The sequence below is a fragment of the Pseudopipra pipra genome, chromosome Z (assembly GCF_036250125.1).
Source record: "Pseudopipra pipra isolate bDixPip1 chromosome Z, bDixPip1.hap1, whole genome shotgun sequence".
In the NCBI taxonomy this organism is placed as follows: domain Eukaryota; kingdom Metazoa; phylum Chordata; class Aves; order Passeriformes; family Pipridae; genus Pseudopipra; species Pseudopipra pipra.
In genome coordinates, this window is record NC_087581.1 from 48185179 (window position 1) to 48212684 (window position 27506).

General features: G+C 37.3%; 1 long non-coding RNA gene across 3 annotated transcripts in view; it reads right to left on the reverse strand.

The window, feature by feature from the left end:
- Positions 1-27506, reverse strand: part of LOC135407346 (uncharacterized) — a 48073-nt gene that overhangs the window by 19005 nt on the left and 1562 nt on the right. The window contains exons 2-4 of one of the 3 annotated variants that reach the window (XR_010426831.1): positions 20583-20737; positions 19703-19882; positions 10523-10745 (exon numbers count right to left, since the gene is read on the reverse strand). This is a non-coding gene — a long non-coding RNA (uncharacterized LOC135407346). Of the gene's footprint in view, positions 1-1341; positions 10746-19702; positions 19886-20582; positions 20738-27506 lie in introns of those variants that run through there. The other 2 variants (XR_010426829.1, XR_010426830.1) reach the window with 2 other exon arrangements.

Consider the following 27506-nt stretch of genomic DNA (forward strand, 5'->3'; position numbering starts at 1 on the left):
CATAACATTGGAATTTCTTTCTGAGGGAAAGGTTTGTTACACTGAGAAGCTAACAAAGTGTTGCAGTTTGAGACCCTCAAAAATCCAATTTCCAAGTCCAAGCCCCCCTCCCACAATTTGCTTCAGTGTGAGAGGGTTTTCAGACAAAACATAACTACTCAGCATTGGGGGAAGGCAAAAATACTTATAAGGTTTATTTACATGCATATATATATAGGTAACAACTTAACTATCTTTTCTACAATGAAATAATGTATTTACATTAGACTAATTTTAAATCATTTTTCTTCAACAAGAGTCCAGGAAGAAAAGAGAAAAGTCCTTTTGTCACTTTTCAGGTCACAGTTCCTTCAAATTAGCTTCTGTGGTTATTATTTAGTGTCTTTCATTTTTAAGGCAGCAGATTTGAGTATTGCAGTCAGAATCTTTCTGTTCCTACTTTGTGAAAATCCCAATCCCTCGAGCCCGAGCCTTTGGGGGACTTCCTTAGAGACTTTCACTCCTCCTCTCCGGTGCTGCTCTATTTCAGAACTCCCTTCAAATGGAAGTCCACCTCTCTTTCCAAAAGAGGGTCTCTAAAAGGGGTTTTGGGGAGATTTAATTCAGTCTTACCCCCAAAACAGTTTTCATTGAGTTTTCTCTGTTCTGTTGCCATCTCTCCCTCCTTGCAGGAATTCACTCTGCATCTTTGAGCCTGGCTCCACGCCATCTCTCTGCTGCTGGCTATCTTTCTGGCTTTCAGCCACTGCTGTTTCTGTTCAGCTCTGCACGCAGCCATCTTCTTTCCCCCTCACAGAAGAGGGGAAAGAAGGTGCAATCCAAGGGTCTCTCCAATTCTTTGGAGTCCCACTCGATCACCTCCTCCCCCCCCCCAGGGGGGGCTCCACTCAGCTACTGCGCTGATCCAGGCCCCCCAGCCACGGGCTGGAGGGGAGGGGCTGCTGGCCCTCCCTCTTCATGGCTTCACAACATGGCTACGACTTTTTCAACTACCTCAACTTCCTTCTCTTCCTGCCTGTGCCATATGTTGATTTTTACAGTAGTGAAATGTAGCTTCTGATTGGCCCTGGCACATCAGGAACACCACCCCCCAGGGTTAACCACTTTTCTAACTCCAGGGGAAAACACTTTTTATCCCAAGGACACAAGGCCCATCGTAAATGGTTTTCATAAATGCACAAGCCTCTCACAGGCCCAGCGTTTACAACTGTTACTTTCATACTACTATCACAAAGTAGCAATCTGAGAATGCACCTAAAAGTGGAAATTACATTCTTGGAGGTCTGGAATTAATATCAAGCCTCCTCTTCCCCACTAAGAGTAAAGAATTGATCATTCCAATTTAAACAAAGGTACGTATCTATAAATAATGAACGTAAACACTAATAAAAATATATCCCTTCTTTTTCTGTCTAGGAAATTGCAAGTTAACAAGAACTATATTCTCTTTAATCATCCGGGTTTGTAATTCCATAGGACTGGAATATTTTACATCGAGTTTTAGTCAGTTGTACTTACCTGTCAATAGCATTTCAAAATTAGTTATTGTACTAGTTTAGATGCGTGAGTGCAAAATTTTATATACATTGCAGTGTCTCTCTCAGAATAATTCTGTCTGGGCACATTCTACTCCATGTTCTCAGTTCTGCACTTGTTAGCATGTCTGTTACTTCTGTCTTCGCTTTGTCTAAAAGGAACAAAAATCCTCTAAGATGCAATACTGTCTTTAACTATGATGGAAGATAAATGCGTGTCCCCATTCATATGAACGTGAGAAGACATAACCCTTCATAAAGAAGCTAGCCAAAATGAACTTCGGTTTTAATAACTAACATATAAAAGCATAAAAGCATGAAAGTCATGTAAAATAAATTGTCTACTGCAATCTTCAATGTTCCTTTCATATTCTAGATATTGGTCACTGTTCAAAAAAAACAAAATAGAGCTCACAATGCTTCTGGTGCAGTTTACAAGGAGAGGGGAAAGAAAGACAGCGACACTTTTATCTTCATCTCTTTCTTTTCCAAAGTGTTTTCTAGCAACTAAGATGCATACAACACTGTAACAAAACTGTAGCTCTCCTTATCTGTGACTTCAATCTCTTTTCTAAATTTCTTAGTCCTTTACATAGTATTGTATAATCCTCTTGGAAATTTCATCTTTCAATGAATTTTAAAATAAGGACTACATTTGAAAAAAAAAAAGATCCTAAGAAACATATAACATATTAGACAAACTATCTAAAAATCTATTTGAAAGTGTTATTCCAGCAAATGCCAATGAAGATGCAAAACATATCTGCATTTTTTACACCTACACTCCTTATCTCACTTTTTAAATTAAACCCCACCCACTACTGGGAGGAAAAACTGCAACTACAACAGTTGTAGATAGCATGTTCAACCCATAGGTTTACTTTTGTTTACCTCCTTTCCCTAAGCATCTCTGCTTCTGTTCCTGAAATCTAGGTCGTTGACTTTGCTGTTGGATTTAAGTTTCTTTGATGGATTGACAGAGGTTTTCTGAGGCTTGAAGTGAATTTCTACTGTATTTGTTCAAGTAAGGGATTGACAGCCATGGTTAAAAATGCCCAACATGGTACTAGCAGATGCTACACAAACTTCCCTGCAGAGCTCTGTGAATGCATTTCAGTCCTGATCTATAACACCCCTGCTATTCTTTATCTGGACCTCTCCTGTGCAGGGTCTGACAGGAGTCATCTGGTATTATGGCTCTATGATTCGAGCAGATAGCCACTAAGGACTAAACAGATATCCCAAAGGTCATCTTCACTTGTTTGCTAAGCCAGTTTTATCATCAGATCTAGATTATGCAGAAGTTAATAGGCATTGTCATGAGTCAGTAAATACGAAATTGTTTTTCAGCATCTGGACAGAGCAAAGCAGTAAAAACAAGGTTACTCACAAAAACACAGAAAAAAAAAAAGAAACCTGAAATTAAGGCATACAAAAGCAGGGGTTTTTTTCCTACAACTATATGGTATCTATCAATTCTACATATAAAATTCCCAATGCAGACTTTCAGTTTGTGCTTACAACTGACTCATCCTGAGGAATAATTGGTGTACCAGTGCTCTTTACTCAACATGTGAATTATAAAATGTTTCCGATTATTTCTCAGTGATAGTTCATAAAAGAAGTGTGAAGTGCTAGAAGCTTAACATATATAATGGGTATTTAACAAGAAAGCATCACCAAAAAGGAATACTGCCAGGAGGCCTAGTCTGAAGTGAGATGGAAGGCTTAGTAGCTCCTCTCCATTGTCTGTGAGACAGGAAAAGCACAGCAAATACGTAAAAACAAACCAGCAGCATATCTTCACTACGATAAGCTTTCACAGACTTGCTGATGTCAGAGCTATGACAGTTTACACCTGCTGAGGATCTGTCCCTATAGTAGCAAGCAAACTACAGAGCAAGTCGGAAGAAAAGAATGAATCCCAGATGCTCATTTTGTAACTGCATGTTGATATTATTTCTTGAAATGCAAGTTAAGCATGTCTAGCCTTTTTTTATGTTATCTTCATAATATGGCAGAGTCTTGCATCTTGAGATATAAAATTTTAATAATGATTCAGCAGGTTTCAAAATCTTTAATGAACATGTTGCCCTTTTTCTTGGGAATAATATTCTATTGCAACATTCAAGATATGAATACTCAATTTCCTTAGATGCTATGTTAATGACTAACTTATAAACCTTTAAAAATAAAGTATTTGCCAGCAAAATAACAATATACTTACTGTTACATTAGTGTGAACAGTATCACTGAAACACAAACTATGACTTTAGGTCCACTGGCTTCAAAACAAAGCAGAGGGTATTAAAGAGGTATTAGAAGCCAATACTTGTATGATGAAATACTGGATGCCACCACGGGCAGTAGATGAGGTACCAAATCTCAGTCATCCCTTCCTCTAAAGTACAGCAGCAAAGTGAATCAGTACTGAGTGTTCGTGGTTAATCAATACCAATAGAGTAACTGCAGTGACCTGTAGCGAACAAGTGTGAGAAGGAAGAAGCAGCAGAGAGGACCTGTTGTGGGCTGACCACTACCCCTGTCCCTTGAGGAGCTGGAAATGAAGAAGTGAAGGAGTTTTCCTATTAGCATATTCTTGACAGGACACAGATAGACTTAAAACAGTTTTGAAAACTTTTCATATTTGCCATTATTACTGGTGAAGTGTCACAATCATAAGAATGAGAAAAAGGGGCTAAGGAAAAGTTCTTTTATCTTTCTGGTTTTGTTTCTCACAATTCAACTCTATCTAAAGCGGCAATAAAATATTTTCTCCTAAGTTGAGTCTGTTTTGTCCATGACGGTAAATGGTGAGTGATCTCCCTGTTCTTATCTTTAGTCATGATCTTTTCCATCTTAAGTTCTTCCAAAGGTCTGCTAAGAAGGAGGGCTGCAAGAGTGACTGGGTGTCACTGCCAGCCAAGGTCATCCCACCAAACCTTCCTTTATGGGCTTTACCAGTTTTAAATGACTGTCTGTACTTTAGTGGTCACGCATGGGCAGATATTGGAATCTATTATGAAGGGCTATGTCTCCAGATTTCAGAGATTTTTTTAATTAATGGTTTAATTATTGATATGCTTTTTATGACAAGAATATAATCAGAAAGGAGTGAGAATGCTACTAGGCTACCAGAATTTGTCAAGGCCCCAAAGTGGGAGAAATGAGATTAAGTGCAGATACACATTTATTCCCCTTAATTATTGTTGCCATGTTTTCTGTGAATATTGATTTTTGCAATGTAGAAGAGACTTATTCCATTATATGTATTGGATGGCAGCTCTATTAAAAAAGAAAACAGAGTAAATGTTTTTATATTAGGATGTGATATAGGAATTCAAATAGTTTTGAAAACTTCTCATATATGTCATTAAGTCTACTAAAATACTAGTTACAAAACTCCTACTTATACATTTGTTGACATATCAGTGAGAGGTTTTGATATTTCAAGATTATAAGACCAAGAAAAGAAGTAAAAAATGTGTTGCATACATTTGCTGGGAACTATAAGGCATTCAGCTGGACCTTGACATAGAGGTAAAAGTATGTCTTCAGTGTAAGGTTTGTGCCCTGTGGCGAGTCTGCTGAAGCTGGATGGAATAGGCCAGAATTTGCTCTGTAGGGCACATGAGAGACTCAGCTTCTCCTCACAGAGGCCACTCTGCAGCCCCACAGTGCCACTACCAAAACTTACACACATACATCCTAAACTGAAGTGAAAAAGCTAAGACAATAACATTTTCTTTGATCTCACTCTAAATAACAAAAGAAAATAAAAAGAAACAGAGTATTCAACCCCCTTTCTCACAACCCCTCTATCAACAAGCACACTGTCTGTATAATATTTCCACATGTAGTAAGGATTCAAAAGAAAAAAGGACTTTAAGCCTATTTGGAACTACCTCTTAGCCTAAACCCTGAAGTTTTTTACATTTTTCCCAGATTACTTTGCTTTCAGGTATTTATTCCACCTTAACTTTACTCCTTCCATATCTTCTACTCCATCTTTGCAATCCATAAAGCATGAGCACTGACTCATTTCTGGACAGATAACTCCAATGCTAAAAGTCGTGAAGAAAAATAGTTACAATTAGCCAAGTGTCTTGTCCATTAAGCTACAAAAGTGAATACTACTGCAGTTCAAGAAACATTAGTTGCATACACAGTTGTTGCTTCCCAGACAATCCTTAACCACACTTACTGTAGCAGTTTCCCTGGCCTCTAGGCAACAGTCTCAGAAGTGTATTCATTTCATCTCAGACACTTTATCAAAGAGGACTGGAACTGTAAAATCACCAGTTTCTCTCAATCCTGTGTTCTGAGGTATGTTACACACAGTAACAGCAATAAAGAGACTTGTTTCCATCAAAGCCATTAAAGAGACAAGAATCAGCAATTCTACAACAAGATATAAATATGAAATCAATAACAGGAATATATAACCTGTCGCCTGCATATAAATGAATTTTACTCCCAACATCTACAAATCCAAAAAAAGCACAAATGTAACACACAGGTGAACTCAACCTATTTTTCAGTCAGTTGGTAAACAAATTTATTACAAATATCTTCTTATTGATTATACAGTTTACATCACTCTTCAAAATTATACACATCCTTTATTATCTTTATATGGTATTTGCATTCTAAATATTTTAAAGCTAGAAACAGCACACTGCAATCATTACCTTTAGACCTGTAAGTGTTCTGTAAGACACATCTTTTGTTATCATTATTAATTTAGGATGTTCTGAACCATAATCTGAGCCATTTAGAATGGCTCAGCAATGAAGAATTAGAAAAGCAATGGTTAGATAACTCGAAAAAGAACATATTTCCCTGCCTAGCAGAAGCACTTATGCACATATTTAGTTTTAAATAGTTCATTTATTTCTGAACAATTCATCAGATTCATACTTATTTCCACTAATTTCCATTATTTATCTAGAAAGAAGTGTGCTATATTATCTGTGTACACATTAATTCAATCTGATACTGTTTCCCACTTCTCTAACAGCTAGGGTGATGTGATCTTTTCTTTCAAATTTCTTAACCTCAAAGAAAGAAACTACTGGTTCACAACAGCATATCTTCAACTGAAAAAAGATTTCCTAACAGCTTTGTGATACAGCGTCCTTGAAACTGGTTTATTTCTCCTTTTCTAATTTATTTTCAGATGTACAAGAAATGTCACTTGTATTTTGTCAGAAAAAGAAAGCAAAACTCATGGGAACATAACGCACACAGTTTATTAAAGTCACAATATTAGGAGAAGATACTGCTAGCTTGTCGGAGAAGTAAGTGCTTCTTTTCAAATCTGAACTTCAGCCTTTGTGAAATATGCTGTAGGAAGCCCTGGATATGAATCACCCAAACTGTCCAGATTATGCTGCTTGAGAAGCAGCAGTGAAAAATTTTCTATGTAACCAAATCTCTTCTAGACAGAGTGAGATCTTGTTATTTCAAGACTCGAGACTTTGATGAAAGTATATCAACATGAAGAAAACAACATGGTCGATAACCTCATGGAATACAGGCAATTAGGACTTTTTGATACAGGATGGTTACTCAACAATACATTGCTAATATTCACATAAAAAGTCAAATGTTTAAGTGAAAAAAAAAAAAAGAAAAAAACCCAAATACCTTCTTCCGTGAAAGCTGCTAGACCTGTCAGAATTTTGAGATGAAAGAACTGAAAAGCCAAATTAATTGACTACCCCATTGGAAGACGCACACATTAAAATAAATGGCAAAGCAAGAAACCTCTAAAGGCTTTCAGAGTAAAACAAAAAACTCACATCTCAGGATGCATGTAGGAAAACTCATAGATACCATATTGCAAGGCAGAACGGAAAATGTTTTAACATCTCTCACTTAAAATCTTCATGTCAAGTGTTCCCTGGACTTTGATGTGTGTTATTTGCTGGAATTCTTTAGCCAGTTTAACAGGCACTGTAAGAAAATGTTGATTTAATAATACCGAAAAACAGCCTCACCTGTAGGCACTAGTAGGTACAGTGGTTAAACCCCGGTGGACAACTAATTACCATGCAATCACTTGCCCATTTCCCTTCTCACCACCAACCAACTCTGGATAGCAAGGAGAATTAGAAAAAGGTAAAACTGGTGGACTGACATAAGAACAGATATAAAATAAAAATTGAAATAAAAGAAAAAATTAAGACCATAATATAATGATAATTAACAATAATAATAATAATAGTAATAATAATAATAATGGGATTAAAATCCAAGAAACCAAATTTATGCACAATACAACTGCTCACCACCTGTCAACTGATTCTCAGCCTGTCCCTGCGCAGCAATCAGGACTTCTACTTTATGTACTGAGCATGATGTTCTATGGAATGGCATACCACTTCAGCCAGTTCAGATCACCTGCCCTGGCCATGCTCCCTCCTGGCTTCTAGTGCAGCTTCTTACTGGCAGCATTGGAAACACATTATTTGATTACTTTATTATCTTATAATCATACATAACTACTTATAAGTTTATTAGACACTGCCAACTCATTATGAATCACTTTTGCCCCAAGACTGCTTCAAAATTAGAAATTCCCTATGGTAGAAATAGCAGTCAGCATAAATTTCTAGGAAGTACGAGGAAGATGTGCTCAAAAGATCTCTGCCTGTATTTTCAGTCAAATTTTGCACTGCTGGTGATTTACACAGAGAAAACAAAGCAACAGGCAAAGGTAAGTGGTTAAATTTATCTCAAAAGACAAATAGCAAACGCTGCATTGCTTATTCTACTTCAGTGAGAATCTGTCTTGAAAATATCCTTCTTTTTTTCCTTACTCAGGTTTCTGGTGTAGCTGGAAACTCAGATGAAAAATTAGCTAACCAATGGTCCCCGAGACACGTTTGTTCAAAACCTGCTTCATCTTCAGCGGACACCTGAGGAGAAACTAGTTAAAAGCTTGACAGATTCAACACATGGTAAAGCATCTTTTGTTGGCAGTGCTTTAAATTGCTATGAGGGAAGGTGTATCAGTGAACCAGAAGTCAGCAGAGGGAAAGAAAAAGCCACTGTTGCTTCCATCTTAGAAAAAGGTGTCATATACAGAATCCCAGAGGTTCAGAAAAACAGCAAATTTTCCAAATTAATTTTAAAAAATTCTTAAGCAAATCTTATTTATCTATCTGTGGGAAAATATATATTCTAAGAGTGATATTATGTTTAGCACTAGTTTCACATCAGGTAAAAGGACAGATTCTCCAGTTCATATCCTCTGACCTTCAGAAGAGTCAAATTTAGACCCTACAGATGCAGGAGAACAAATAAGTTTGTTTTTAAATTACAGTTGGATAAGCTGATGAACAGGATTTAAGATGAGCTCAACTGTAATAACAAAGGTCTGTGCTTGATGACAAGAGTTTTTTGAAGTTTCTTACATCCCAATGACATATATCAATGCAAAAAAATGTCCAGAACTATTCAAATACAAGTGGATTAGATTTAATGAAGTACGGATTAGACTCCAAACAAAAAGAATCGTATGTCTGAAAGGTATCTGAGAGTATAACAGAAAACAAAGTAAATCAAATTAAATAGGATTGCCTGAATGATTCTATTATAATGGTAATCACCCCTCCAACATCTGCTGCTTCTTCTTGATCTTAGTTCAAGCCATAAGCAAGTCTTCTCAAGCTGAACATCAAGTCAAGTGTTTTGCCTCCTCCAAGATCTTCACTCTATTTAAAACTATCAGTCATAACCTAGCTTTACTACAAATCAGAGATTACTTGCTTTGGGGTGGCCTTTACTAACACCCTCCGAATTGGCTTGGACTAAAGATGTGCTTAAATACTTGGCCAATACATAATAATAAAAAATAATAAAAAAGCGTAAGTGGGGTTTATGAAAGGACCGGTGAGTATGGGGCAACTGATTTCCTTTTCAATTTCCAGTTTTGTCTTCTAGAACTCTCTTCAGAAAGGGAGGAGACAAAGCTTACAGACATAAAATTCTCTGTAGATTTAATACTTAAAGTATCAGGTCAAATGCATTCTAGAATGTATAGAAAACGTTCTTGTACAGATCTTCTGAATCCCGCCTCTCCTCCCATGGGATACTGCCACATCACCCACCCTGCAAGATGGAATGGGTGTATATATAGAAGCAAATACACACCACTTCCTTCTCCTGGATAGAAAAAGGCCTCTATAGACAAAAATAAGCATAGGAAAGCCAGTATCAAGGAGCATAAGCCTGCTTCAAGGCCATCAGAAATGGGAAGGAACCAATGAGGTGTGTTTGGACCAGCTCATTTCTGTTACTCTGATAGGAAATTCAGATTGTTTTGTGTGCAGATTGCTTTGTATGCAGAACCCTCCTCTAGTTCTGGATTTAAAAGGTTCTTTTTATAGTTAAGGATGCTCAATGATTTCATTATTAGCCAGTTTCATTTCTTTGTATATATGAAGGAAAAATCCATACTGCTTGACAAAAAGGAATGCAAATGTAAGGAATTATTTATCCCTTTTGACTAATCAGATAATGAGTTCGCTAGGGGAGGGGGGGGAACATGACACAACAATTTTCATTACAATCTAATTAAAATTATTACTTGTCTCACTACGGCAATAAGTCAACAAACTTGCTTGCATTTCTTTGTACTCACAAATTACACCCATATATGCCTGACAACAATTCAGCACACTTTTTGTTCCGAAGAATAAAAAACTCCTAAAAAACAAAGTATGCTTTAAAGCCCTTTTCATGAGATTGACTTACTCTCTTTTTGAGTTCCACTTCCCGCTTGCGAAAGCTTTCCAACTTACCTGAATACTGATGTACAAGAATGCAATCTGCAAAATCTGCAGGAAAGGCATGTGGTTTTTCACAGCCACAAGACATATGTGTATATATGTGTACTCATATGATGGGTATGCCTTCAGGTTAGACAGGGCAACTGATGGACACAACTATCCTGCCAGCCTGGTGCCTTGGAAACATACCTTCAGTCAACCTTCTCTGAGCCTGGTTTTCTCTCTAAGACATACAGACCTGGCTGCCAGTGCAGTAACCTAGTACATTCTCTTCAGAGAGAGTTGAAAGCCAGAGACATATTATAGAGCTGTGCTGGGAATGTGTTCCAGTCAATCTCTGTGTCAGAGAATTAGGAGGTGAGGTGTAAAGAGTGTGCCACAGTCACAGCATGGGAACTTTACAGGTTTTCTTCTGGAAAGAGAAAAGATAAATGATTATAAGCACCTTTTCTTTCTGGAGGCATGTCTGAACAATAAAGCCTGTTCTCATAAGTCTAACTCCAATCTCACACTAGAGACGAGACTGTAACTAATATTTTCAGTGAGGCTATGAAGACTCTGCCTGCCATAGGCAGTCTCCCTCTGAAAAGCATGACAGAGTAGGCAGGAGGAAAGATTGGCTCTGTTACAGGTTCCATTTCTAACACAGTGCTCATTTAGCTTGTTTATAATAGTATTACATTAAATTGTCCTGTAACAAGTTGGCAATGGGTATTTTAATGCAAAATCAGGTTTAGTGAAGGCACCTACAAGTCAAAAATATTAATCTGCCTCTTCTCATTAATCATAAGGCAATTTACATGCTCTGGCCATATGCATTCTTAATAAAAATAATATCAGCAGTCATAGGAATGATCCAGTTTTAATAAATTTTGCAATATTCACATTTTCAAATAAGATGGATAACAGCTGTGTTCAACAAAAAAAAGGATACATTTTTTCTCCCCATGTAAACTTTTAAACTGTGTTGACATGTCAAGGACCTAAAATACTACATCTTCATAGTAATCTTAGGTTATTATGTTATTTTATACCTGTTGATTCCTCTATTTTAATCATGATTTTTATAGATTTTCTACATAATGATTCACCACAATCTTTTATTAATTTACCATGATCGAAATTTCTTGCAAGCATAAAGCATTTATTTCACTGCTACAGCATCTAACCTAAGGATCTCAAAAAGTTAAAAATTGTCAGCTAATTAATTCTAACAACATTGCAATAATTTGACAAAGGTTATATAGATTTCATTTCAGCCACCAGCAAAATACCTTATCCTCTGATGTGAAATGCAATAGCTGACTAAAAGGTCTCAATAAAATAATATTTTGGGTCTTTTTCTACCATGTGCTCTGCAGTTTCTATTATCTAGTTGTAGATTATCTGGGATCTTACAGAATCAGACATTAAATGACTTCAGAGAACACATACGTTTATGTAGAAGGGGTCAAGAAACACATGTGGTTCTCTGCAGAAGGCATAGACTAAAAAAAAATGAAAATTTGGAATTAATATAGACTGTGCCTGCTTGGCCAGATGTCCTTTTCATGTTAGCAAAATGATTTAGCCATAGCATTTGTTAGTATTACATTTTGGGACCCCTTAGTGTAATTATCGCACTAGTAATTTAACTGTTACACCATCAACTTGCAAATGTTCACTTAAATTGAAGCACATGGCAGTATCTCTATGCTTATAAAAGACATGATAAGCCACATCCTTCTAGCAAGCACTGCAAAAAAACAGGTTCATTAAGCATACATTTCACACAGCTAATTATAGAATCAACTACAGAAAATACAGGAGTGCAACAGATGACATTCTTGAAACATCCTGACCTGCATGAGGTAAAATCCCAACACATCTCAAGAAATATGATCAAAAAGCTATCCCGTTCAGGGAAAGAACTGCCTGTCAAACTACTAGCAATGTATCAAAAATATGACATTTCTTAGAAATCCAGAATCACAATTTATAATTCTCGGTCATCCTGCAAACACTTTGCAGCACCACTGTAGTTGCAAAGCAGGCATTAGTCATTTTAAATTACAGACTATCCTGAAGGATTCAAGCCTAGTTTAAAACTATTTTCAGTTTTGTTCCATGCCTAGACTGGACACAAACCTGAAACATTTAATCTTTTCTTACAAAGGGAGAGGGGGGGGAAGTACAGGTTATACATTTGGTACAAACTGAACCCTTTGGCTAAACTATGTGCTATGCTTCCTGAGAGGCAAAGCACACGGGAAAAAAGTGTATGACACCTTTACTCATGCTGCATTTTGAACTACTCTAACAAAGAACAGTGTTGATGGACAACAGGAAGCCACATGAACCCCTCCGTTCATTGTCTGCAGAGCTTTCTTTTCTTAACTCTCTGATTTGGAAGTGTACGGAGAAACTGCATAGAATAGATGGTACACATTTGTATGGCTTACCACATTTAATTTAGATATTGTAGTTACTGTGGCCTTTCAGGTTTTGAGAACTGTATGCCATTTAGATCTCACATTATTTAGGAATGCCAGACCATGGCTCCCTAGAAAGACAGTTGAGAGGTCACTGAAGCTTAATCAGTTCTATAATCACAGCACAGTTCATTCCCTGAAAAAAGGACTCTCCCCCGTAGCCTTTCAGCTCCAACAGCCACACAACACTATGATCAGAAGAGTGACCTCTCTAATTCTGATGTCTGACTCATTTCCAGGAACAGTCTTCCAAAGTGCTGTCAGTGTGTGAGCCACGTACTAAGATGCTGAAAAACAGCATGCAGGGTGATCATGAATCATCATGGCAGAACTAAGCAAAAGACAAACAGTGTGAAGCAGGTGCGCGCAGAAGAAAGATGGAATGGGGAAAAAATAAGCGTACATGTATATAGGCGAAAAGGGTATTACTGCATTTGCTTCCCCCTCTCCTTTCTCCTAAATGATATTTTTGGCAGCTTCTTCTCTATTTTCCTGCTACTTTGTGACTCCTAAAACACTTTAATACAAATCTTAACATTAGGAAAAAAAGGTAGAAAATCTGCAAAAGGACAACCTCTGCCTCTTTTCAGAAGGGAACAAGAAATACTTTCTCCCTCCATCCTCCAAACAGGATGGGAACCACAGCAGTGAAGAATTTTCTTGAATCTTCTTCAATCATTTTTTTCTAACGTGCTGAAAATGTGTCTCCTGCTTTCATCTTCCCTGTCTCTATTCCTTCCCTTTGCTTTATTCTCATGATAAAATGGTGCGTATCATTAACAGTCTTTAATGGACTTAATATTGTCTTGATTTTTTTTTCTTCCAGAGATGTGGTTGGTACCTGCAGCTGCTTATAAAGTATTTCAAACAACCTAAAACAAGTGGCCTGAATGATTCAAGATTATTGGTAACGGCAAACAGAGCCTTTCAACTTCATAAGACAAATTAAAATGCATCATAAGATGACAGTGATGAAAGCCAGATGCAATTATGTCCTAAAGTTTTATATGAAACAAATGTGGTGTGCTCAGAGATCTATTCCATATCAAGAAACCTGCTACATGTGGCATTGGTTAACAGGAGCTGGCAGTCTCCAAAGAATGGTTGCAGAACCAGTGCTTTATGAAAATTAATTGCTCTTTTAGCCCTGGAAGAGGTGCTTTAGCTCAGAATTTACACACTGCATAAAGATGTGTTAGGTACAGTAAGCCTTTAAGCAAAGTGGTAAGGATGTGGACCAATTCCATGACCACTTAACTCTTCTCTGCTGCTCAGGGATCTCTGTGAAGTTTAACAGTAGAGATATTCATAGTACCAGATGGTCTGGAATTTGACTACATAGAAGATGGAGTGGGAAGGAAAGGAATAACCTTTACCTTTACTGAAATAATCAAACTGTATAACACAGTTTAGTCAGAGTACTCTTTTTTTTACTTTTGTTTTAATTGTGCTTCCTTCTTTTTATAAAAGGCACTACCATAAGGCAGCCCTGATAGCTGGCTCCAGGAAAACAAAGGTGCCAAGACACAGGGAGAAAGTAGACCTGTCCTTGGACCGAGACAGCAAAGCGGAAGATACAAACATAACTTGTGTGTGCACAACCCATCTGACCACAGTTCCCTCACAACTATCCTTCCTGACAACACTGAAGAACAGTGCATAGAGACTATCTCAGTCCCCAGCTAGTTATTGCTACCAGCCCTGATACTATTGTTATGATGTAGGAGATACTCTACAGCTGACGTCCCCAGACCAAAGATATTGGTCTCTGAAGAATACCAGAAGAAAATGAGCACTCCATATAGCCATACATTTCACATATCTTCCAGCTGGTTCTTGGCATATCTCTTGCTGCCACCAGAGACTCTTTAATTAGTTGAAAAGTGGAAAATCAAGTATTAAAGGGTGCCTGAACTGCCTTACATCAACCAGTATAAAGACAAAAAAAAAATTTGTTAATATTTTAGATGACTTTGGTCCTAATGTCTTATTTAATGTGTTTCTAGAACCCAAATTAAATTCAGAAAAGAAACACCACCGAAAGAGCAAAACCACAGGACATGTACTTCGACACAATACGGGACTCAGGATCAAACCCAAGAGATCAAAACAACTACATTCAAGAATTCAAATTACTCAGTAATTAAAAAAAAAAGAAAAGAGCATTTTATGGTCCATAAACCAATGTATCAGCTGCTATTGCACTTAAATTTTTCATTCTACCAATGCTCCCTACAGATATGCAACACCTGAGCTCCAATAAGTAGGTAAAAGTGAGATTCTTATAGAAGCTTTACAGGTAAACTCCATTCAGGGATTAGTTGTATTTCATGTAAGTAGAGTTCAGAGCACAAAAGGTGATAATACTTAAAACTATAATAGTAAATTAAATTCTTCTTTTCTTCTGGTGCTCTTAAAGAAAAGTTTTAAGCATATCTTAAAACTCTTCAGCACTGTTTTACAAAAATAAACAGTGATGATTTGTTTTTTAGATGAGTTGGGTAAAGAAAGATATCATTAAATCCGTCCTGAGCACAGACACCTGCAGAGTCAGACACTCATGAGAAAAGGTTTGGGAACTTCTGAATGCTTCCTGAAATTCTAAACACAGAAGGTTCCTCAGACATGTTTTTCTGGGCTCTGGCGCAAGTAGCAAAGGATTTTGCTCAGCTTTTTCCTATTCCTGTGCATTGTGCACCCTCTAGTGGCAAAAAACACAAAACAAACAAACAAAAAAAAACACCAAACAAAAAACCAAACAAAAAACCAAACAAACAAAAAATCCAAACAAACAAACAAAAACCCCACAAACAAAAACAAACAAACAAACAAAAAACCAAACCAAACCAACAAACAAAAACATATTTTTCACTATTTAAACCCTTTCTTGGCTTTACTGTCAATGCAAGACAAATCTTTTATTAAATGCATTCTACCCTATTTTCTCAGGGATTTCATCTATCTTTTATTTCATGCTACACAGCAGCTCAACACATTGATATGAATTTTAAATAGATTGTCACAAGGCTATTATTGTGCAGGTAGTATGTGGTTTCAGGAGAATTCTGCTGTAATCAAGGTCACTCGTGCCATCTCTAAATTAAAAAGATACCCATAATCAATAAACACCTCTCTTAGACACCTGGAATCTCGAAGCTCTATCCATCTTCTGCACTTACACTGCAATATCCCTTAGCCTAGCACAATTTTAACATAGTTTGCACAATACTGAACATGATTTTCTCTGGATTTCCTGATGTAACCAGAATACAAAATAATGACAATGAGGAAGTCTGGAAATTACAAAAGTGAAGCAAAAAAGGATCAAAACTTACCAGCCAAGGACTACTCTTAACCATATGAAGGAGAAAAACAAACAAAACAAACCAACATAAAAACCAAACAAAAATTCAAAATCAAAAACAAACAAAACCCCCCCAAAACCAAGAAAACCATGAGTATACCTTAAAAAGGATTTGTAAGCAAATTCAAGATTCTGGATGAGATAAAAGCAATGAAAACAAAATTCAAATTAATGATCCTAATTAGATGAAAGTATTCAGAGCAAACACATCCTTACCCTAAGACACAGAGACTGGTAGATGTCTTACAGAAGGTTAAGGGATACCTACACGGGATATATACGGAAAAGCTTGCAGCTGCTCTGCACTGTGCCTGTGTCAGACTGATATTCTCTGAGATGGTAGAGCTGTTGTAATTTCTGTAAACCATCACACCAACCAAAGAGAAGTTAGTATCTGACTAACCCCTACTAAAACTGTAAGTGGCCATGTTATGCTTTTAAATTATATTAACAGGATATAAAGGCCTCGTTTTAGAGGTCTGTGTACTTAAAATCAGTTGACAGATAGATGTACACGTGGCACTTCTCCAGTAAAAAAAGATTTTGCTGACTTTGACAAAACCAAGATGTCTTCTTTATGCTATTACCAGTTTGTCAGACAGAATTGCATGCAGTTGTTTCTATGAATGTATTTCATTCGGCAGCATGCAGCACTTGAACTGTTTCCAAAAATAGAATGAACTCCATTCTTTGTTTTTAATAAATCTGTTTTCCCATAATAATTGATTACAACATTGTCTTTATAGTTCAAATGGATAACTAGTAAAACTAATGTATACTGACTCAAGCAGCATAGAGTTTACTGAAAGGGGCCTGATCCTGGGCTTCTACAAGTAACATTTTTTCTTACAGGTCCTTGCTAATTTACAGATAGGTCACTGTTAAACAGATATGCTACACTGACTACTGTTAAATAAAAATGAGCAAGATTTTGGTAACAAGGACAGAATTAACTGGCCTCATAGCATAAGGTTCAAAAAATGTTTTAGCAAACATCACATGTACTAATACTATTACAGCTATTGTTTCAATATTACAGCATAATCACTTTATGCTCCTGAAAATTATCATTTTCAATTGCACATATTATGGTCCTAAAGATAAACTACAGTATCTCCTCTCTTATGGGTGCTATATCATTTCTAAACTTAGAAAAATTTAGTATAAAAGCTCTTAGGCTGATGAGCAAAATTTTTATCCTTTCATATCTAGCTTTCTAGTTCCAATGACTATTATCCATCTAAGCGCCTTCTCTGCTGTAAAATAAACATGTTTTGTAAACATTTAATAATGAATGTTTATGGTGGGTTTTGGGGGGTTGTTTGGTTTTGGTTTTTTTTACCAAACACCTCACCTCCTTTGGAACTTCTTTCACAGTTTTCTTGTAATCAATGCAAATACCTAACTTAAATATCTTCATGGGTTTTAAGCCTAACGTGAGATTATGTGAATAATCACAGGGTACTTTAACTTGGATTCATCCTGACAATTTTCTTCTCCATCTTTTGGCTCTCCATAGTATTGAAAAGGAAGAGCTGTCCCTGGCAAGTGCTGTTTTGTGTCAAATTTCAATTAAACAAATCATCTGAACTAATATTTCAAAAACAATATAATTTTGTATTTCCAAAAGAAGATCACACTCAAGATCAGGTACTGCACAGATTCTGTACATGTTCGAGACAGTGATTTTAAAATTCAGATGACAAATTTAGAACTATTTAAAACTAATACATGTACCCAGAGCAAATGCATATCATACATACGTGTATATAGAGAGGCAAAAAACAAACAAATTGCTTTGCTCTCTTTCAGCATATTTTGCTTGCTTTGTAGCATGAGAAAAGCACTAGATTTTCTGTATTGTGCATACACAAATGCTCTTGGTGTCACTACCTTACACATAAATAAAACCAGACAAATACACACTTCCTAGCTTCTGTATTGCAAACAATCATGTTGTGCCATAAAATTGAACTAGCACATACAGTGAAAAGTTTATTTGTTTAAACACAAAATCCTTTTCTGTGGGAGATGGTATTTTTGTTTGCATTAAGCTTTTCAGAAATCTGAGTGATCTCCTGGCTTGTACTCTCTCGTGTCTCATGAGAACCATCTAGTGACTGAGGCTCTCAGTCCGTGCTGCTGGTTTGCAATGGTGAACAATTACTCATGTTTGTAACACCTCCCCTGACTTGTCTTATTCATGCTTGTAACACCTCCCCTAATTTGTCTGCACTCAGACAAAATCACATGATTAACCTTTTTTTTTTTTCATCAGTGATTCATATATACTATTTGTTGCTTGGATTCCTTTGACATAAATAAGTACTAACATTCAAATCTTTCACAGATCCCAAACATCACTTCAAATGCACTGTGCAACACAAATAGCATAGTGGTATCTCACTGGTAGGTTACACTGCCAATTCTACATAAACTAGTTCAGGTACCAGCAGTCTAACTGGAGCCATGCTTATAAACAGGCAGTTTAATCTAGCTCTCAAATTGGTTTTGATGCTGCAATTAAAAGTTTACTAAAGAGACAGCTATTTTAAAAGCTCGAGGATACCGAGCAGGCCATACAGGCACACTATTTGCCTGGTCAAAAACACCATTAAAGAAATAGGTAAAAGCAAGTTTAGTATTTCTGTGGAAACTCTGAAATTCCTTAAAGCCAAAATAATTTAACTAAAATTTTAATTTTAGTTAAAACAACTGAAATAGCCTGAATCAAAACACAGCATCCCCTGCTTTCTCACTTGCTATGTGTGAAAAGAGTATCTCTATCTCTTAAAAAAAAAAAAAGTAACAGATTTGTATACTTTTAACTTGTATTTCTGCCTTTTAAACTCAGTTTCAACTCAGTGAGGCAGCTAACAAATATAGATTTAATTATATGCAAAAGATGTTCTACATGCAATGCAAATTCAAAACAAAAAATCCAAAGAAAGCAGCCCTGCTTTAAATGAACACAAATAATTCCTTACACTTATTTGAAAAGAACTGTGCTTTAAGACATAGATTACTAAAGGTCAGAGTTGATAAAGTCCTCGATTTCTGTGGGTAAAGTTTTAGTGAAAACCTGACCATCTGTAAGACACTTCATTAACATCTTTTAATTCTTTTCTAAATTATGCAACCATTATAGCCCCTTAAACTTCTAGTTAACCATATTAATCTGGCATCTACTGAAAAGTTTGACAATATGAATTGAAAGCAGAATATTAAGGATCAGCTGACACCTTATGATAACGTTGGAAGACCACTTTTAGACATGATGCTCTTGTATTACATCTTTCTTCTGAAATTCTTCAACCCTCTTCATCTTACTAGATAAGGTGTAATTAAGGCAGACAGTGGTCCACAGAGCTGAGAGTGTTGGGAAGTCATGATTAGACATACCAGAAACAACATGGCTTAATTCTCCTTACAATACTACACTCAAAAAGGCTTGTTAACATACACAGACTCCACCGGTGCCACAAAATGTCCTGTGACTTCTGAAGATAACATTTTAAGCTCCTTTCATCTTACCTTTGATTTTTTTTACCAATTTCACTAATTTTCTCTTCTAAGAAGCACAGTGGGTGAACTTCACCAACATACAGCAGGCTTCTACTTGAACCTCACAACAATGCTTGAGGTGTTCCAGGGGTCAATCATCAGTGGGAGCTGGTCTTGTCCTCTCTGCACACAGGATCCTGGCACTCTCTACTGCTGGAATGATTTTTAGGCTTAAAACCTTTTCTTAACCAACAGAATAAACACAAGCACACTGATCCTCAGCAATGTCATCTCTACATTATCTCCTTACAAGATGCTAAAACCTTGGCAGAAGTTTAAGCTGTCATAAATAGCAGTAAATTGCACTAAGGTCAATTAAGAAAAAAATTAATATGCTTAGCAATTTGTTCTGTAATGAAATGTATAAATGTAATTTAGCACAACAATATGAGAAGATGCCAAAACATGGTCTTTAACATAAACTGCTTCAGTAATGCTTTTTTAAATGCTCTCTAAAACATCAACAGATTCATGATCTTTGACAAAGAGCTTTGCATTAGCAAAGATATAACAAATCTGTGATAATAGTACCAGAACTACCATGGACTGTGATGTCTGAAATTTTATAATCATGCTTACTTTATCGGTTTTTACTTTTGTTCTTTTTCTGTATTTATTCTTATACAAACTTTTTACAATCATTTACAATTCCATCTAAAATGAAGCACAGAATAAGCTTGCTATCTTATATAACAAAATACAACCCTCCTTATGAAAATAACTTCACAAAACCTTCTACTTCACATTTTCAGCAGGAGAAACCTCTTGAAACAAGAGGTCTCTTTCAATTTGGCCAATATCTCATTATTATTCACCCCACAATTACAAGCCATCGCTGATTTTAACTCACCTTTTGCGGAAGAGCTGAAACTACACAAACCACCAGCCGACAACTCACATCAGAACCACTGCTCTTGCTAGCACTGCCACCTGCTGTTGATGTTAATTTTGTTTCTTGCTCAATAGCTTTAAAACACCAATTTTGTACAGCTAATTTCACTTAGCCTATAAGAAAGAGATATAATCAACATCGATTTTTTTAACTATTTTAAACACACTCGCTGCTTCAGTTTCTGCTGGTAGTAGATGTATAATTGTCTTATTCTCATGCTTTTCTAAACACACAGAATAACAACAATAAAGAATCAAGATTTTCTGTCTGCTGTTTTGGAAGTGTTTGCTTAAGATCCTGTATGTGTTTCTTAAGAGGTTTTCACAGAATAAAAATTAAAGAGTAAATCAACTAATCACAAATTTATTAAAATCATGGTTATTTTTTAAGCCAACACAATTAGCATGGAAATTCATGACATATTAAAGAAATAGGTTCTACTAATCTTTAGAAAGTAGATCTAGTAAAATGTCGTGGGATTTTATTATTTAAGGAAGGTCTGCAGCTCTACAGTAGCAACAGAATGCTACGAATTTAATCTGAGAGGACTATTATCCAATGAAACAGAGATTATTATGTTTCCTTTGCAACTGTGTTTGGTACTAGCCTAGGCTTCTATATAGACAAAAATGCAGACAAATTGAAGAATAATTTTATTTCTGAAATTCAAACTCGGTACATGTATGTATTTTAGTTTTGTAAGTTTATATATATATACATATGTGTTGGGGGGGTTAATTTATTTAATTATATGCTTATATATTTAAACGTATAATATGGCCCTAAATCTACTACTAAATTTCAGGAGTAGGAGGCAAGCCATGCCATCCCCATGGTTGGCTTATACTGCTCCTCAGAATACTGAGTTGGAAGGAAAATCTTCCTTTCCAGTGACTGGTCTTAAAAGCTGAATTCCACGAAAAAGCTCATCACTAAAATTTTTGAAACGAAAAAAGATGTTACAAAAAGGACAGTGGGATAAAAAGCACTGATAAACTTTTGCAGCAGATTTCAAGAATCAAATTGAGGACTTGTTTCTGCTCTATTTGATTTCCATGGCAAGGTTCTAGTAGTGGCAGGGGCTACAGGTGCAGCTTCTGTGAGAAGCTGCCAGAAACTATCCAAGAGAGGCAGTGCCAGCCGGCTCCAGGACAGACCCACCACCAGCCAAGGCCAAGGCCTTCAGCAATGATAGTGGTGCCTCTGGGACAACAGATTCAGGAAGGTAAAAAAGTTACTGCACAACAGCAATTGCAGCCAGAGAGAGGAGTATGTGAGAGAAGCAGTTCTGTAGACATCAAGGTCAGTGAAGAAGGAGGGAGAGGAGGTGCTCCAGGTTCCGGAGCAGAGATTCCCCTGCAGCTCCTAGTGAGGCAACTGTGCCCCTGCAGCCCATGGAGGTCCATGGTGGAGCAGAGATCCACCTGCAGCCCATGGAGGATCCTACAGCTAAGCAGGTGGATGCCTGAAGGAAACTGTGACCTTGTGGGAAGCCTGTGCTGGCGCAGGCTCCTGTCAGGACCTGTGGCCCCACGAAGACAGAAGCCCACACTGGAGCAGGTTTGTTGGCAGCACTTTGACCCCTTGGGGGACCCAGGCAGAAGCAGTGCATATTCCTGAAGGACTGTAGCCCATGGAAGGGACCCATGTTGGAGCAGTTCGTGAAGAACTGCAGCCTGCGGGAAAGACCTATATTGGAGAAGTACGAGGAGGTCTCCCATGGGAGAGACCCCAAACTAAAGCATGGGAAGGAGTCCCTCCCCTGAGGAAGATGCATCAGCAGAGACCATAACCCCCGTTCCTGTCCTACTGCACTGCTAGGAAGAGGAGGTAAAAAATCAGGAATAAAGTTAAGCCCAGGAAGAAGGTGGGGGAGTTATTTTTAAGATTTTGCTTTACCTCATTATCCTACTCTGGTTTGATTGGTAATGAATGAAACCAATTTCCCCAAGTCAAGTCTGTTTTACTCATGACAGTAACTGGAGAGTGATCTGTCCCTATCTTTATCTCACCCCACAAGCATTTCATTATATTTTCTCTCCCCTGTCCAGTTGAGAAGGGGAGGGACAGAGTGACTTTGGTGGGCACCTGGTGTCCAGCCAAAGCCAACCTACCATATACTTTTTAGGGAAGTTCTTTCTTCTAGCCACTATTCTAGGGACTGGGCTGACAGAACAAGGACATGGGCAATGTTAAAACAGTATGGGTACATAAATTACATCTATTAAGAAAAGAGCAGAATCAGCAGTCATACAATGATGGCACCACCTAGGTTCAACCGCTTCTTTTGGAGAAAAGACAGAGGAGAATGTGACAGAGTTGTACCATGAATGACATGAAACAGATAAATGAGAAATGAATGTTCGTGCTCTTCCAATATGGTAAGAAACAGAATAGAATACTAGGTGGCAGGTCCAAAGCAAAAACACCACCACAAAAAAAAAGTGCTTTTTTCCAAACTATTTGAAGTTAAGCTGTGGAGGTCCTTGCTAGAGAATGCTGCAAATGCTATAAGTAAATAATGTTGAAAGAAAAAAATGTATTTTTTCTTAAACTCTTTGTTAGAAAAAGTCACTGACTGTTAATAACTACCAATGCCGCCACTGACATATTCTGCACATTATTGAAAGCAGGTCTGAAGAAGAGTTCTTGCATTCATTAACACCATGAGATATGTTTTAATCACCACCAAAGAAGTGATAAACATCTTGGATTAAACAAACTGAGCAAGTACCAGCCTGAAAACAAGCCAAACTATCTGAGAAAAATAAAAGAACAGAAAATGATAACTGGATGTCAACAGGCAGGATGTAGCAATTTAAGTAACTACATTGAAGGCTTAACAGTGATTGGGTGGGACAAAATTATGGAAGAAGCTGGGTAAGATGAACAATAGTGAGAAAGAGGAAAGCAGTATAATGAGCAAGAAATTTGTGGTGGGAATCAACACTGCAGACATAAGCAGTTCCAAGAGATGGACAAAGAGTTTAAGTTGGCAGATACAAAATGATCCATGATGGCTACAGTAAAGGTATGTGGAAATGAATGTCAGTATTTTTAAGGGTATTTGGTAAAGGACCATTTTCTGTGAGGTAAACCATACACAGGAACATACAGGGCCACAAACCTGACCACCAAATGATAAGGGAGGTGGTGATGAGAACCAAACCTGATCAGCCACACTAATTTATGCGGGCATGTGAAAGTGCAGGAATGTTTATTCCAGCAAGACTATCTTGATTTGGAACTTGACTGGTAAACCAAGGGAACAGTGGTAAGCTAGGAAGCAAAATATACTAAGACACACACCTGACAAAGCAAACATGGAGACAGCGACAAGAAACAAACCCTGCCAGTCACAACAGCAGCTGGGCTATCAAGCATCTACAGCCACCACTCTGAGGAAAACTCACCAGCAGTTTGCAAGTGGTCAGTCTGCAAACTCAGGGGCCCTGAATTGTGTGGAGTGAGGGAATCTAAAAAGCTGTGGAGGGACAAGCACGGAAAGGCAGAGCAGGAAGGAACAGACACAAAGCAGATAGAAAGGGTAAAAAGGGGTCCAGTTGCCTGTAAAATCAGGTAGGCCAGTACACTCGTCTGGCTGAGCCCTGCTCCTGATGGCCACAGTCTGTCTTACCTTCTTACATCTTCTTATTAAAACTTCTCTCACCTTCTGCTCTGCACAATCTTACTGTCTTGTGCGTGTGTGTGCTGCAAGGACTCAGTGCCAGGTACTGGGGAGGTCTTGCATGTGTGTGTGTGTACGGAATGCAGTGCCAGCCACGGGAGTCAGACTGAGGATGTGGGTGCTCCTGGGCTGTGGTGCCAGAGAACTGGAGTGACTGGGGGGATCCCAGCATAAACTACTGGAGCAGAAGGGGCCCCTCCAGTCACAGTCCTTATTCCCAAATCCAGCTGCTGTTACAGACTGCTCTCCCAAAAATGAACCAATCTACTCCCCTGTCTACAGGGAGCACTCAGTGACAACACCGTGTTTCTTTTCTTTCTGGTATCACTCCATTCAAGGATCAGCTCCACCTACATCACTAGCAGAGTCAGCAAAAATCCTTCTGGTGGCTCTTTCTACCGCTGAAAATGCAAACTTCTTTTCTACTCCTCCAAAGAAAGATTAAGCTGAACTTGAAAAGTTTCACAAATAGACACAAAAATCCAAACGAAAAGAAACCAAAACCTCATAAACAGATCTTGAATGTTGCAAAGTAAAACACTAAAATTAGAAAGTGTCATAATTAATGCCATTTTAACCCATATAGATTATAGCAGGTGTCCCATGACATCATCACATACTATTTTCTCACAACAGTATTTTTGTTACAGTGCAGGTAGATCCTCTGTGTTCTGGAAACAAAATGAGGTCTTTTTTTTAAAGTTAAAAAAATTTGCATGTTTCCTGCCTCATGTATTACATAAACAGACAGTGGATATTATCAAGGCAAAGAATTAACCCAGAGAAGGAACACTCTTATGAAACCTGCTTTGGAAATTTCAATTTTTATCCCTGTATTGGATCTACCACTTCCCATGGATACATAAAAAGTTCTTTTTTTCCAAAAGCAGTAAAACCAGCTTCCTAGTTTTAAACTTTCCTTTAATTTAAGGGAAATCATCCTTTGAATTCAAAACAAGCTGCAGGAAGGTAATTATAATTTTAAAAGAAAATCATTAGCAGGTATCAGCTAATTTCTGTTTAAAAAAAAATTTATTATTAGATGTTTTTAATATTAATTCTGGGCCTCAGCTAGCAGTCTGCAGAATAGGGAGAGTAAGAGCTATTTCAACTCAAATTTGCTGCAAATATGATTTCATTGATCATGAGGAAGTATTTGTAGGCCAAACACCGACAAATTATTAAAACCACTTTTATTAATCAAACCTTATTAAACAATTCAAACACCAATTCAGCCCTCACCTGAGAAACTTGAGAAACTACATTAACCTGTCTAGAACTTAGGGAGCCATGCTGTTACATTCATAAGCAATCAGTTAAATACAAGTGCTTAAAAAACGGAACCAAATTATAATATGGAGAAAACTGAAAACACAAGAATAATTTGGAGAAAACTAGAAAAATCTCCATCAGCCACAAAGCACATATCATAATATTACCCCTACCCAAACACTCATCCCTGCTCTTCTTATCTGTGTAGCCTTAATATAGTCTATCAGGCTGGGGGGACTCCAGCAGATTACTACACCGTAAATGTTGGCTCTTTGGGTTATGCTTTGGGCTAAATCCTTGAACAGTTAAATTTTTATTGCCTTCATCCTTCTCCAGTGAATCAAGATTAAGCAAGTTAAGCAAGATGAAGGAGAGGAAAATAGGGCACTGGTCAAGCATTCAATCTCACAGAGGAAGCACCTGGGACCTTCCAGAGCAGCGATCCCTTCTCATAAGCCACTTGCTGAAAAGCTGACACCTCCCGACCTGAGTCCTGATGATCCTGCTTCTGCCTTCCACTTCTCCATAATGCGCATACTATCCTTGCAAAATTAACTCATGCACATTTATTAAGTTTCTGCACTCATCACCTCCCACCCTCACATTAACTGTTTGGAGAAAATACACTTCACTAACCAACCTTCATATCACAAACCATCCACTTTTCAGGAAGTGGATGAGCAGACTGATGTTGCTACATTCCTTTTTTCTTATCAGGCACAGCATATACTGCAGTACAATCCACAGCTGAAAGAGATTTCCTGTTCAGCCTTTTGAGTTGAAAGAACTCTTATTTTCCCTCTTTTCTAGATGGACAGCTGAGGTCCAGAATTACTATTAAAACCATTTAATAGTATTTTGGAGGTTTTAACTGAAATTAACTGATACCTGCAAATGGATTTATTTTTTTCATAATAATTACTATCATATAACTTCACTACAGCTCTTTCCAAACAAGAAAGTCAAAACTCCCAATAGTTCCACTTCTTCAGTACCAAGAGACTCATATTTATACCAATGGACCATAGATCAGGCCCTTTAGCATTTGCCCAGTCATTTCTCCAGGGGAACTGCTTGGAAATTAACTGCTTGGAACTGCTTGGGAAAAATACAAGTTAAATTGTCCCAAAGTCCTGGTTGAAAACTCCAAAGGATATTATTATAGAATGCTGCAGTGCCGATTCAAGAAACCTTGTTAGATAATATTGATTTCTGCTTGCCCTATTAACAGCTTTGGCTACCTAAGACAAGCCATATATGCTTTTTTTTTTTTTTTAAGCTAAGATGTGTGAAAAGCCTAATCTAGTATAATGCATCGTACATGAACTATTTGACAACACATTCCTTTCACATATCCAGTGTCTTGCTTCATTTCCTTTCCCATGAGTGACTTAAATCAGAGCTGCCTTTTAAACTTCACCCAGCATGTCAGTTCTTTGAAAAACAGAGCCTTCAAAAACCTGGTAAAATTAAGAGGTAAGAATTAAGTACAAGCCCAAATGAAGAACTAGCAAACCTTCTATGATATTGTTACTGTTTACTGAATCTAAAAAGCATTAAAATAGATAACTCTTGTGTGTAATCTAAACCCAACACTAAAATGAGATCAATCCAGATTTTCTAACAAATCTATATAATTAAACATAAAATAATTAATTTTACATTATTTTTAATAAATCTATTAACCTAAGTAACTGAGAGTTACCGAGATCTTTTTCATATAGCTCCCTCAGCACAGTTTATTAACTCAAATAAAAAGATTTAAAAGGTACCTCGAATCAGACAGGAGCACTGTTGTATCACTTTTTGCAGGCACTCCAACTCTTGTTATGTCCACACACTGCAGTGCTCCCAATGGCACTTAGGTACATTCTTTACAGCACATGCAATTTTTTTCTAAAGGCTCCAGCACAAAATGAATA